Source organism: Branchiostoma lanceolatum, chromosome 6 (assembly GCF_035083965.1).
Source record: "Branchiostoma lanceolatum isolate klBraLanc5 chromosome 6, klBraLanc5.hap2, whole genome shotgun sequence".
NCBI classification, from domain to species: domain Eukaryota; kingdom Metazoa; phylum Chordata; class Leptocardii; order Amphioxiformes; family Branchiostomatidae; genus Branchiostoma; species Branchiostoma lanceolatum.
In genome coordinates this window covers 17,746,521-17,760,502 of record NC_089727.1, presented here as the reverse complement: position 1 = coordinate 17,760,502, position 13,982 = coordinate 17,746,521, and the positions used below count along the sequence as shown (strand labels likewise).

Below are 13,982 nucleotides of genomic sequence, written 5' to 3'. Positions count from 1 at the left end.
CATGGTGTAAAAGTATGATTTTTTTATCACACAACACTAACAAAAAAACTGGTCTTTTTGTGTTGCTATTAAGTATGTTTTGAGTCAGGTTTGGTCAAGATTATTTTTTCAAACTTAAACCAAGCATTTGACTTTGCTATCTTGTTCCATTACTACATGAAGATGTCAATGTGTAAGTCTACAAAATGTGGCTCGGTGACCCCGTCTTTTGGGCACCGTTTGCTAAATCATTCGCTGATGCACCCTAGATCCAGGGCAACAATGCGAAAGTGTTAAACGCTTGATGCAAATGCAACGGAATGTCGTTTTTGAGTAAACCCCAGGAGAGCCATTACGAAGCACATCCCACTCTCAGAGCCATTATGGGTCGGCGATAAAGACAGAGAATATTTTAGCACCATAGGCACAGCCGGTCTCGGTGATAACCATACATTTTGACAGCTTTTCCAGTCCAATGACCTAAGGCCACAACATGTAAATGTTACGGATAACATCCTCTGCAGACTACATGTCTAATGCGAGAAGGGAAAATAACAAGATGGGTTAAGAAGCAAGATGCCTAAATTTGCACAACAGAGATCATAAATGTTATAATTAGAATTATTCAAGCAACATAAAATGATATCACAGCCAACAAGTCTTTTATTCCTGTATTGAAGAAGTGCACAAAGTACTAGTACCACTAATAGTGTGGTAGTCTAGTATCATCTAACCTCCGTTAACATTAATTTGCCGGTTTGAAAAACAGTGGGTTTGAGAGATCTCTAGTGCAGCACCCCCAGGTATGCACAGTTTAGATATACAAGAATGCATTATACTGGGGGACGTTATGTTGGAGATCTATTTGGACGTATCTTTTCAGGGTGGCGGAATAATGTACCCTAGTGGAATTATGTTAGTAAATATTACGAAGTTGGTAACTACACTCAAGGTCACACATATCATATTTTCCCATATTCAATATTTTCTTATCATGTTGACCATCTCTGGAGGGAAACAAAATTTCTCTTTTTTTCAAAATCAGGCAAAAAATCAATGCTCGCACTGCCCTACTGTCATCCATAAAATTTACGTGTTGCTAAGCCTAATGCGTTTTACTTTGCATGGTTGTGAAACTGTTACAGTCAATCTTTATTGGGAAAACTTCACAGCAACACGACATTTATATTGTGACAGTTATTGGCGACAGTATATCGTATTGTAGATTTACGGATCAATTATATGGATATGATAAAGTATTATACAAGGAATGCTTATGTAGGACTAGCTACGATCAACGTATGGCTCTAAAATAAGAATGACAAATTTGATATCAGAACAATTTTCCGATAAAATTGATTGGGGTGAAGCTTTTCAAATCTATACGTGTCGCGTGAATATTGCTCACTACTAAGTTACGAAGTAAGAACGAAACAAATAATGCCTTATACTGGAATATATCGAGGCACGTAAATGAATATAGGAATCAAATTTGACTGCCGCTTGTGGAAGGGGTGTCGGATCAATCAAAAATACATTCAGATTCCACGGATGATCTTTCCTTTGGGATACGTGCATCAAACTAATGGATGGGAATCTTCATACGCTTTCATCATGAATAGAATGCAGACATAGGTCATACCAAGGTTGTAGCTTATGCGAAGGCCCGCTAGACAACGATTGTTGAGCGACCGTACAGAAACCTAAAATGATCCTTGATGTCATGACTGGAATATATTGTAAGATATAAAGATATGGTAAGAAAACACACAAAATATTTTTAAAAATTGGGTCTTTATCTATGAGTGATCAGTTCTTCCATCCATTTGCTGAGTAATCGGTCAAATCTTTGCTCGCTCAGCCGTTGATGCGGTTGAAATGTGGTCGCAGCCTCGATAGAAAAGAGCGTGTTACTGGTTCTCTGATCTTCGACGGTCGCTACATCTTTTCAAATGACGGTTATTGTCCAGGAATACTTTAACTTTGATATGATATCGTTGCATCAGTCAGGGTTTGATCTAAAGGTAATGGTAGCAAAGCATGCAAAATATGCTCACAAAAACCGTAAAGGTATAACTTCACAATTTCATGGCATGAAAATGGATTATGTGGAATCCAATGTCATTCATTTTCAACTGCCTCACTCAAAACTTAAAGGCAACCTAAGCAATATTAGGGCGCTGAAAGTCATACATTCAAAATCAATTTTTTTCTGATTTCTGTCCATAGTAAGTTTAGATAACACTATACCATCACATATCGACCATCATGGAGCAAAAATGTGATGTCGTTGTGTGGTGGTATCTCATTGAAAATCTGAGCACTTGGAGGCCAGCCATCATTTCAAATCTTCCGACCATGCACGATTCTGACCGATAAATCCTGAACGCATCCGAAGAAATGATCACATGGTCATGGCTCAATGTGCTTGGGCATTGTGACGTCACGCGGCCGGAAGTTACCGAAAATTGTCGACAGGAAACCGGTACGGCTGGATTCTGGGCTGATTTTTGGGGGGACCCAATAAATAAAATACTCCTTTTGTGGCTTGCTTCTGTGCTATTTTTAAATGCCCAAAGTCTGAAATAATGATGCAGATGTGCTAGAATGGGGAAGCAAATGTCAGTTTCAACCTCATAAAACAGAATTGTTTTCCCCAGAATATTTCAAGTTTTACCCCCTGAAATCGCTTAGGGCACCTTTAAGTAAAACGACTTTTAGTATAGAGGAATATGTGAAGTGACCATGATGTAAACTTCTGAAAAATGTTTTTCTGCCATGGCGTACATGTACATTGACTTGCACAATCAAAACTGCCCGAAAAGACTACTGAGGCCACACCAATTTAATTTCTTGGTTAACGGATTTTTATTTTCAATTTTAGCAACAAAAAATCATGAAAACAGAAGGCTGGGGTGAAAACTTGCACCTGACCCTGTTCACTCCCTGAAATTGTGTGCACCAAAGGACATGTACCATCTTTCCTCTGAGATTCTGTTTTCATGTTGATTTTCCAATCTCGCATTTTTTTTTAAAATCCGTGAACCAAGAAATTAAAATGGTGTGGCCTCAGAGGACAAATAAAATCTGGTGTACATGTATGTTGAGATACAGTCACTATTACATATATTAGACATGATTTTTCATATGTATACAAGACAAGTCAATACCAAAAATAGTCAACATTGGTCCAGGTGGTCCTTCTGTAGAGGTGGTCACTTGTACAGGTTTGACTGTACCAGGAAAAAAATCAATTTGTTTTACAGCATAGCTCAGGGGAAATGTACATTTGCTTAAAGACGAGGGCTAGGAAAGAGAGTGGCACTTAAAAAGTGCATGTCAGCCGAAGAGGACCATCATTCGGCTTAAGCCTTATGTACGTGTGCAATATTGGCTAACCCACGAGTTTTATATAATGGGAACATTTGTCTTCTGTGATTAATGAATACTGCGGCCTCCCGTCTTACTGAGGTGTAGCGCAGCGAGGTTGCCATGGCAACAGTGTAAACACAGCGACGTTTACACGAGCCCCATTTAGAGGTTAGGCACCTAGAAATCCTCCCATCTTTATCTGTCCTGATAAATGACCTTATAAAGGCATGATCAGTTCCACTGTTTTTGGTGCAATCGATGGCCCGTTGCCGCGCGGATTCGCCAGGCATCGGGAAAGCCATTCGGCTCCCACGCCCGAGCGATGCGCGTCAGGTTTTATTTCCCACGATTCATTGATATGGGTAGATGATGCGTCGTTCCTTAGTGTCAATACTTTTCATTACGAATGGCAGTGGAGTGTAGCAGCAATCTTTTGTAGTAAGGTAAGTGTATATAGTACATAACCAGAGGTTCATATATACATTATGCCTTGAAGTCATCATTGCTCTTTGAGCTCGTTTTAGGCAAGAGAGAATATTTGTCACACTTGCTTGTTGGTTCATAGTAGGAAAGGAAAATGAAAGCAAAGGAAAATGATCTCGAACCAGTTTAGCTCAAATGAACTCAATGAACAGTTCGTACAATGATCGTACAACATTTTGTACAGAATTCGTACTTGTACAGCCTTTTATCCTATATTTTTTATGCCCTCACAGATACATGTAGTACCATAGTATCAATACATACATCAGAATATAATCATAATTGTAAAATACTGCTAAACCTCTTTTAGACATTACATCCAGAGCTGTAATATTCTATGTGACATTTACAGAAAATTTGTTACATGCCATAGACAGTCTGGAAGTCTTTTTCAAATGTAATTACAAGTCTCAGCATCCAGTAATTATGAGACCATTGGGACTGGGTTAACATTTAAAAAAGGCCATTCGTTATGTGAACGTAATGTTGAAAGATATCTTGTCTCTCAATGTACTTAATATTGTTTCTGTTAAAAATAGTTTTCAGGCCTTAGGCAGGGCCTTAGAGTTGTTGTTGTCCTTAACTAACTAGCTTTTATTTCTATCATTTTCCAGTATTTTTTTGTTCATTTGCTAGTATTTGTGGCCGCTTCTTTTAAAGGTATGCTTTGAAACTTCTTGCCTTTGTACTGTAAATCTATTCATTTTTGCAAGGATATAATTTTGCTGTAAGAAAATAGGTTTTTGCAACTTATTTTAAGTTTGTGGTTAGAATGATTGTGTAGCACAAAAATACACATTTGCGGTGTTATGATTTCGCGATGGAAAGGCACATTGAAAATAGAATCACCGTGAACATTTCAAGGTATACAGTACTATCAGACTTATGTACCTTGGGTAGCAGTTGTGACAACCATAGCCCACATGTGTTTTTTGTAAGCCTACACTTCTTTAACAACAGGCTGCCTGGAGTGTTTGCTATGTTGGACTGTTCAGAATGTACCTGTTCAGGGGAGGCATAGCACCAATGTTGTCACTGGTTTTTAAAGGGTCCTTTTCTTGTTGGGGGAGATTCACTATTGGTCTGTAGGGAGGTGGACAGTTTGCTATGTTGGACTGTTCGCTATGTTGGACTGTTCAGAATGTACCTGTTCAGGGAAGGCCAGGCACCAATGTTGTCACTGGTTTTTAAAAGGGTCCTTTTCTTGTTGGGGGAGATTCACTATTGGTCTGTGGGGAAAAGGAAAGTTTGCTAGTATTGTATGTCTGAACGAATGGACCAGTCCTAACTGTCCATCCCAATCAGCAGTTTAACCAATGATAGCATGGCAGTTATGGTTTTGACCAATAAGAGAGTGGCTGACTAATTTGTAGGGAAAGTTTCTTTTTCCCCAGAATTCGGAGAAAGAAGGCCACATTTTGCGTGATTTACTTCCTGAATTTAGCATAATGCATGTAGATGGTCCTTCACAGTTCAGCATAAAACGTTTTCTGAACCCCCCCATGGAGACCCTCTTGAATCTTTCTTTCCACCCTACCATGTATTAGAAATAGCCCACTCGCATAGCCAAACTCACCTTTTCCAGAAACCCACCACCCCTATAGGATACACACAATGGTCTATTCTAGCTGTTGGTGGGTGCTTGAATTATTAGCTGTGGTTACCATGATATTGGCTTTTCTGTGGTCTTTCCTGACGTCTTGTCCGCAAGATCAGACAGGCTGAAGATACACGTCCCTTCCTTTGACAGTTGACTCGAAAGGCAACTGCTTTTATCGATCCCTCAAACTTAAGTGTCCGATTGAATAGGCAGAGCTGCATTTGCATCTGTGCTTCAGCCTGACATGTTGTAAGATGCGGTGCGATCTATTTTTTTCTCTCTCGGGACGAAGAATTGGAAGTGAGGATGCCACAAGGCCTGTGTGTCCATAGATCTCTCTTACACAGGTCAAACTTAAAGGCAACCAAACAATATTAGGGCAAAAAAATGGAAATAAAAAAATGCTGTAATATTTATTGTAGTGACATTTACTAACATTGTTAAGCACATTTGCCTAATAACTTCATACTTTTTTTAGGATTTTAAAACCGCGCAAAATCGTGCCGTATGATGATCCCCTTAGTTTCACGAGCGTACAAAAACCCTGGCGACGATTTTCAGTGAGTTCTCACATAACAACGGCATCAAATTTTTGTATGATGCATGGCTATACATGGCGATAGTGTTGTTTGAACTAATCATGTTTAGAAATGACTAAATAAATTGTCTTTTGATATCCGATTTTCGGGCCCTTATATTGCTTTGGTTGCCTTGAAATGCTTCAAAAAGTTGTTACCTCCTTGAAAATTGAGGTATTGTTTTCGGCGTGTTTGTTTGTTTGTGTTGGTGTGTGGTTGTATTTATTTGAATATTGTGGGGTAACAGGATGTGAGGCAGAAGATGGTGTAACGGGAGACTTGCAGGATTGGAAGGTTGGCTAAGTGGTTCGGGTCCAAAGTTAGTCCCGCATGCTGGCGGGAAAATGCAAAATTTTACATAGACTAAACGACTTGGACAGAAATAGTGGCAAATTCACAATAATAAATGGAACAAACAAAAAAACAAAATAAAATATTTTATGGTGGTATGACTGAGATATTTCGTTGTCTACTTTGTGACTGAAGCAGGAACTGTGATGAAAGCTTCCATATAGCTGTTGGCTGGGACATCAATCTTTTAATGTAATGAAATCGGATTGAATGAGGCACACAGGTATTATCATTGATCTTTATCCCCAAACGCTGTTGCCTGACTATAGGCGTTGAGGGGAGGGCATTCATCAAGTACTGAGATCATAGACATCCTGTCTTGAGGGCCTGCATGGGGGGGGGGGGGGGGGTCCCAACAACACTCTACGCTAAATTCGGAGGGCCGGCTACGCAAAACGCAAAATTTAGAAAGTCTCCCTACGCTCTACGCTAAATTCAAAAAGCCCCCCCCCCCTACGTTCTACAATGAATTATGGAGTGGTCGGCAACGTTCTACGTAAAATTAAAACGGCCGATTATGCTCTACGCAAAAGGGGCATGCAGGCCCTCTGTCATGAATCTTGGCTATATGCCACAATTATGGTCAGTATAGTTGTAGCAAGATTATTTTAACCTTTAGCACACTAAAGTAGCCGTTTGGTACCGAATTCTCTATTGGTTGCAGAGTTAGGCAGCTGGGAGAAGGTTAGAAGATGGGAGTAAAGATGATAGATTAGAGAAAGGTACTGGCGATGCCTTTGTGTAGAGCTTTGCAAATTGATTTTGATACTGACTGTTATAAAAAGTGTGCTGGCATAGTAATATTTATTTATATCAAATGAACAGGGTCAAGGACTTTATATCTAATCTTATCAAGGAAGATTCACTTTCTATATAGTATAGAAACGAAATAGGAAAAGGAATACCAAAGAAAAAGGCTATTTTTTTAATAATCTTGTTCATTCAGGCTATGATTAGAGGATTGTGATTTGTGATTTTTCATACACTAATTTTTTTTAATATGAAAGTGTAAGATTGAAAAGAAATTCTTCATACAGATGCTGTTATATCTTGAACTTGTTGAAGTTAAGAAATCTTCAAACCATCAGATTCAGTAACTTATATTAGTTATAAATTAACACATTTTTTATATTGTCATTATCATCATCATAAAGTGACTGTAGCGGATCGCACATTTTTTGTCTGATTCAGAATAAGACTCTACCCTCAGTCATCCCCTGAAGTTAGTGATTTGTCCCCATCACTGCTTTCTTGGCTTGATGAACTGATCACAGGATCAGAAGAGACTATTGAATTTGACAGACTAAATTCCCTTCTATCATCTCAAAGGTAAACGCTTTAAAGTGTCGCCTTCAATGCCCTCTGACTGTTGCGGCAATTCTTTACCATTTTCAAACAAATCCTTAACACTACAAAATATTTTCATGTTCTGTTTTTGACTCGGCTAAGACACCCCTACCCCGACTATTACTGAACTGTCCCCAGACCTAGCTCTCAGGTGGCTTTAAAAATAACATTTGCAGCGATTCTTTACCTTTTTCAAACAAATCCTAAACACTACGAAGCATTTTTTCATGTTCTGTTTTTGACTCGGCTAAGACAACCCCCACCCCGACTATTACTGAACTGTCCCCAGGCCTAGCTCTCAGGTGGCTCGAAAAATAACATTTGCAGCGATTCTTTACCATTTTCAAACAAATCCTAAACACTATGAAGCATTTTCATGTTGTTTTTGACTGCTAAGACACTCCCCCACCCTGACTATTACTGAACTGTCCCCAGGCCTAGCTCTCAGGCGGCTTGAAAAATAACATTTGCAGCGATTCTTTACCATTTTCAAACAAATCCTAAACACTACGAAGCATTTTCATGTTCTGTTTTTGACTCAGCTAAGACACCCCTACCTCGACTATGACCCCGTTCACACTCATTTTTTTCAATCGCGATTGAAGTATAATCGCGATTGTTCGATCCGATCGCGATTGAACGCAAAGAAACTTTTGCGTTCACACTGCTTTTCGCCAAGTGGATTAAAGTACGCCGTGATCCGATCGCGATTGAAGCACGATTGAAGCATGCTATCGGCGATCATCTGGTAAATGTTGTTGTTGTCCTTGTTGTCCTTGTTTTGTGTCTATTTTTCCGCTAGACATTGTCAATTGGTGCGGTAAATGCCCCTCTTTCGGTGACATTTCCCTAGTTTGGCCTGCACCTCCTCTCTCCCCCAGATTGCGATGAGGACCCTGGTCTCCTCATCGCGCCATCTGCCACCAGCTGAAGTTGCTGACGGAGTTTTATTCTTCTTCTTGGGCATTGTTGACGATGAAAAGTTGTTGTTGTTGTAAAAGAGCGATCTGACGTGCGGATTGGGTTTGTTTTCCCGCGCGATGCGAACTATGACCCCACGTACCCGCATGTATGACCTCCCACCCCCGGAACCAGCCGAAATCTCCGCCGATCGCGATGGAATGAATCGTTGTTGTGTTCACACTCAAAATTTGATAGGATTGGATTGGATCCGATCGCGATTAATCCAATCAAACTACCTCCGGAGGTAGTTACAATCCAATCGCGATTGGATCGTTTTGGATCGTTCCAATCGCGATTGGGAGCGTTCACACTGAAAAAATCAATCGCGATCGGATCGGTTCAATCGCGATTATACTTCAATCGCGATTGAAAAAAATGAGTGTGAACGGGGTCTATTACTGAATTGTCACCATGCCTAGCTCTCAGGTGGCTTGGAGAATAACATTTGCAGCAATTCTTTACCATTTTGAAACAAATCCTGAACACTACGAAGCATTTTTTCATGTTCTGTTTTTGGCTCAGCTAAGACACTCCACCACCCCGACTATTACTGAACTGTCCCCAGGCCTACCTCTCAGGTGGCTTGAAGAATAACATTTGAAATTTAAATGACATGTGCTGGACTTGGCACGAGGGGCAGACCCACTCATAACTCAGCTAGCAGGGGTGCTCCTATGTGCGTGCACGGAGAGAGCTCGAGTACTTGTCAAGTGCTGAACGTCCCGCGAAGCGTCTGATCAGTACCCACGGGCTCCTGGTTCTTTTGTGAGCGCGGGAAACCGTCTGACGTCCACCGTTTCACTCATTGTATACCGTCCCTTCATTAGAATTCTGACTAAGGTTTGTATATTTTAAGCAAGGACTTGTCTGTATGTCTGGTGGCTTGTGAAATGTGATTTTTGTGTTCCAATAATCTGCAGCAAGCCTACGGGGGATATGGTATAGACTGGGGGAGGAGGAAATTCCTTGCTGCCACATTCACAGATGTAAGTAGTTTCTAAAGGAATACTCCTACCTCTGTTAGCTATGCACCTCAACTCTGGGACTAGAAATTTACTTGTTTCTGGTGCTAAGATACTGATACTATTCAGATCTATCTTTGAAATATTGGTAATCATTTTCTATTCTTGGAATGCTGATATCGTTTTATAGTCTCTGGTCTTTTAGTTGTGATTTTTTGAAAGGAACATTATGACTGATGTCAAAGAGCTGTATATACTTTTGGAACTTCACTGGCATTCGGCTCTGCCTTTGAAGTATGGTGTTTTACATGTTTTCAATACAGTCATGGTGATAGGTGCTTTCTTTCTGTACCATACTTTAAACAGATTTTTAAGGTCAGGTATATTATTCCTTCTGTCACCAGTTTGTTTGCTTTTTTTGCTGAGGAAGAATGAAAGATACGTGGTACTTAAGAAGAGCCACCCCCTGGTCTGTCAGTTGTTTTGCTTCGGAGCCAGACAGCCCTTAATTACCTAAACCTGCTTTAAGTTTCTCTTAATCATGTCGTCTGATAGAAGACAAATGTTGTAGCACTCCCTCAAACTAGATCTTAGCACGACCAGTCAAATTTTTTGTTCGCTGTCATACAATGGCAGGGCTCGAAATACTGGGTGCATGTGCACCTGTGTGCACCCAAAATTGGAGCTGTGCACCTAATTTTTGACTGTGGGTGCACCAGTGCACCTAGGCATTTTTGTACTCTGTAGGGTAACGGTTCTTTTGTACACTAGTATACAGAATATCTTTGAAATGTAAGTATCAGAAAAAGCAATATAACCTTGTTTAAGTTGTTGTACTTTATTTGATGTATTGGTTGGTTGAAATTTGAAATCTGGATAGAATTACAGATTGAAGTTCTCAAGACAGGCAGTAGCGTCAAACTTATGATTTGCTGACAATGAACTTTATCTTATGTGATGCACCCAAAGTTTTTCCTGAGCACCTAATTTTTTGGGTTGGGTGCACCAGTGCACCTATTTCCAAAAAGAATTTCGAGCCCTATATGGCTTCAATGAAACGATATTTACGCCCGAAGCCCGCCCTTTAGAGCGTGATTTGTTCCATGCTAGAATGACTAATAGTATAATGTATGGGTGGGCATGTGTCTTTGTTGATAGACACCACCTGCAATATATTACAAGCTTAAATTCTCCGCTGTAAAATTAGACTTTATTGTGAACTTGACACCATCAAATGTCATGCTCGAAACATTTTGTTTTGACAGATCTACAAATGTATGGAGATTATCATATCAAGGAAGGTATAATTGAAGTAATTTTGCTTATCACACATGTCAATGAAGTTGACTGAACTTATCGTAATAGTTGGGTGTTTGATATAATTTTGATACAAATATACAATATATTTCTTCTATTCCTGATACTGTTAATCTTGAAATATTTGCAGTGTTTTTGTGTGTTTTTTTGGAGTGGAGAGGTAAACAAATGTTGTTTTTTGTGCTACAGTATGGTTCGACCACAAACTTAAAATACTGCAAAAATCTCCTTTTCACTCATACCATGAAATCAAATCTCCACGAAAACAAATCGATTTTACGGTACATTTATGTTTTAAGTTTCAGTCAGGAAAATGAACTAGGTTTTTCCATGCACATGTTGTCTATATTTCATCCGGGTTTAAATTGTTCAGCAGAAATATGTGCTCAAGGGTGGGCTGCCTTTTATCTAGGAAGGGCACAGTCTGGTAGAACACTGATAGGCTTAACAGGCAAGGTTGTAGCCTGGATACCAGACAGTTTCAAGGGCCTTCCCAGGCCAGTTCCTTTTCGTCTCTAGTCTCTAATTTCACCTTGAAAAACCAACCAACCAAGCAGAGTTGTGTCAGAAATTTCTTTAGGGCATGTTGGCCTTAGAGATAAGAAGTTGGCCTGTGTACACCCTGGAAACAGTCTGGCATCCAGGCTAGGTGACTGTGCAGTTGAAAATGCTTTGATGTCAGGGTGACTGTTACTTTGTTAGCCTAGAAGCCAGACTGTTTCCAGGGCCTACACAAGCCAGCTCCTTGGCTCTAAGGCCAACATGTCCCCCTAGGAAATTTTACCTTGAGAAACCAACCAAGCCGAGTTGTGTCAGAAATTTCTTGTCCGGGCCCGAGAGATAAGAAGTTGGCCTGTGTAGGCCCTGGAAACAGTCTGGCATCCAGGCTAGGTGACTGTGCAGTTGAAAATGCTTTGATGTCAGGGTGACTGTAAGCATAGAAGCCAGACTGTTTCCAGGGTCCACACAAGCTAGCTCCTCTGCTCTAAAGCCAACACGCCCCGAAGGAAATTTTACCTTGAGAAACCAACCAAGCAGAATTGTGTCAGAAATTTCTTGTTGGCCCTAGTTATAAGAAGTTGGCCTGTCTAGGCCCTGGAAACAGTCTGGCATCCAGGCTAGGTGACAGTGTAATTCCTAACTCTTTGATGTTGGGATCCAACATTGTCTATACCTTGTTTGACTCACATCCATTCTTTTTGAGTGATTGCTAATTGTTGGTAGCTGTCTATATGATAGTAATTCTCTCAGGGTATTAACTATGAAGTCACTAACATTAGAGGAGTACACCCTATAATTATTTACAGGGTGTGTTGTAATCATGGTCACTCTTTGAAAACTAGCTTTGGAAATTACTGTAACTCCTGAAATATTTGTCATGGTTTTATTATTGGAGTTTGCGTGACACTGCGAATATGCGTTTCTACGGTATGACTACTGTATTGAAAAATTGTTTCAAATACGACCTTGAAAAGCCACGAAAAAAATCCGTAGTTTCCTCTTCTACGGTAAAATTGAGTCCCAAAAAAATAAGTGAATTTACGGTATGAACACACTGTCTTTTCACCTGTGCGTGAAGTCAAAAGAGTAGCCTGTTTGTAAGATCAAAGATTTTCCCTTCTGCTTCAATTATCTTTTTTCAGTGCAAAACCACGTAATTGGCCCAACCTAAAACAGGGTCTTATAAAGAGTCAGTTGATGAGAGGGTTCTGAGTTGGGTACTATATAATTATACCCTGGTTATTACTGCTATACTCCAGGTGTGCGGAGTCAGGTGACTAAAAACCTGTTTTAAGGACAAACAGATTAAAGGTCCCAGTTGTGTACCTCTCTGGTAGAGCCAACACACAGAACTTGACTTTGGTGAGTTTTGATTTATACTTTAATGTATAAATTTAATGTAAAGCTTGGCAAGGTGTTACTACCTTTTGGCACAACACTTTTCTTGTGTTAGGCAAAAGAAAGAGGGTTTATAAGAATTTTTGTCTTATTCTGTTTATACTCTTTTTCTACCAGTGATTGTCACAATGTTTAGAACCAAGAAAAGAAAATACCATTTCTTAATGGTAGGTTCCTACAAAGACTACTGTAAATGCAGAAATGTTCGCGGTGGTTTTATGTTCGCAGTTTTCGCGGTGAACTTTCAGCACGAATTTAAAACCACCGCGAAACTGTTTGCCCACGTATAACTGTAGCGCTACTATTGTTTCAAACGCGAACTTAAAACCACCGCAAACACTCCATTTTCTCCCTACCGGGAAATAAAAACCATGCGAACTTAAATACATTTTAGTATTTTTACAGTAACTCCAATATGAAATTGTTCCAACTTGAAACAAATTACAACTCGCTCTATTCAAAATTTAATATAGAAACTGAAACAACAGTACTGTAATTTTGTTCAATAGATTATTTGTTATTCTATTTTTGTGATCATAGCTCATATTGTTAGAAATTCAGAATTATGCTATATACAGTCTCTGAGTCTAAAATCATTACATGTAATAAATTTCCGAAACATCAAATTGAAAAACAATATACACATGTAGGATACTTTGGAACTTGAGTGTACTTCTAGGAATATAATAATATTTCTGATATCATATGACTTTGTCTACTTCTCTTCCTGCTATGACTTATAACTTAATTATGCAGTTAAGCCTACCTTTCACTTTTATGACTTGTAGCTGAATATTCTCTGCAATTATGATTATGTTTTACTATATGCCAAGTTGTAAGTCTCAATATCTATTTCCACTTATTAACCAAAGAATACAGCGTCAGAAACGTGAACCAACTTGAAAGGACATGATTTACAGCTCTATTACCTGTAATGTAAGTTATACCAACATGGGACCAACATAATCTAGTTAAACGTATGACTGTCTGTCCCATAATTCGATCTTCATGAATTTTTCAGGAATGATGGGGTAAGTATCCCCAAAGGCAGTAGCTCTAGACAGAAATCAGATTATTAAATCATAAAAGTAATGTTTTATGTATGACGCTTGGTTGCACAGGGAAGTATCA

At 39.4% G+C, this 13,982-nt stretch overlaps 1 protein-coding gene across 2 annotated transcripts in view; it reads left to right on the top strand.

Annotated features, from left to right (window-relative positions):
• Positions 1-13,982, top strand: part of LOC136437436 (uncharacterized) — a 77,868-nt gene that overhangs the window by 16,593 nt on the left and 47,293 nt on the right. The window lies entirely within an intron of this gene.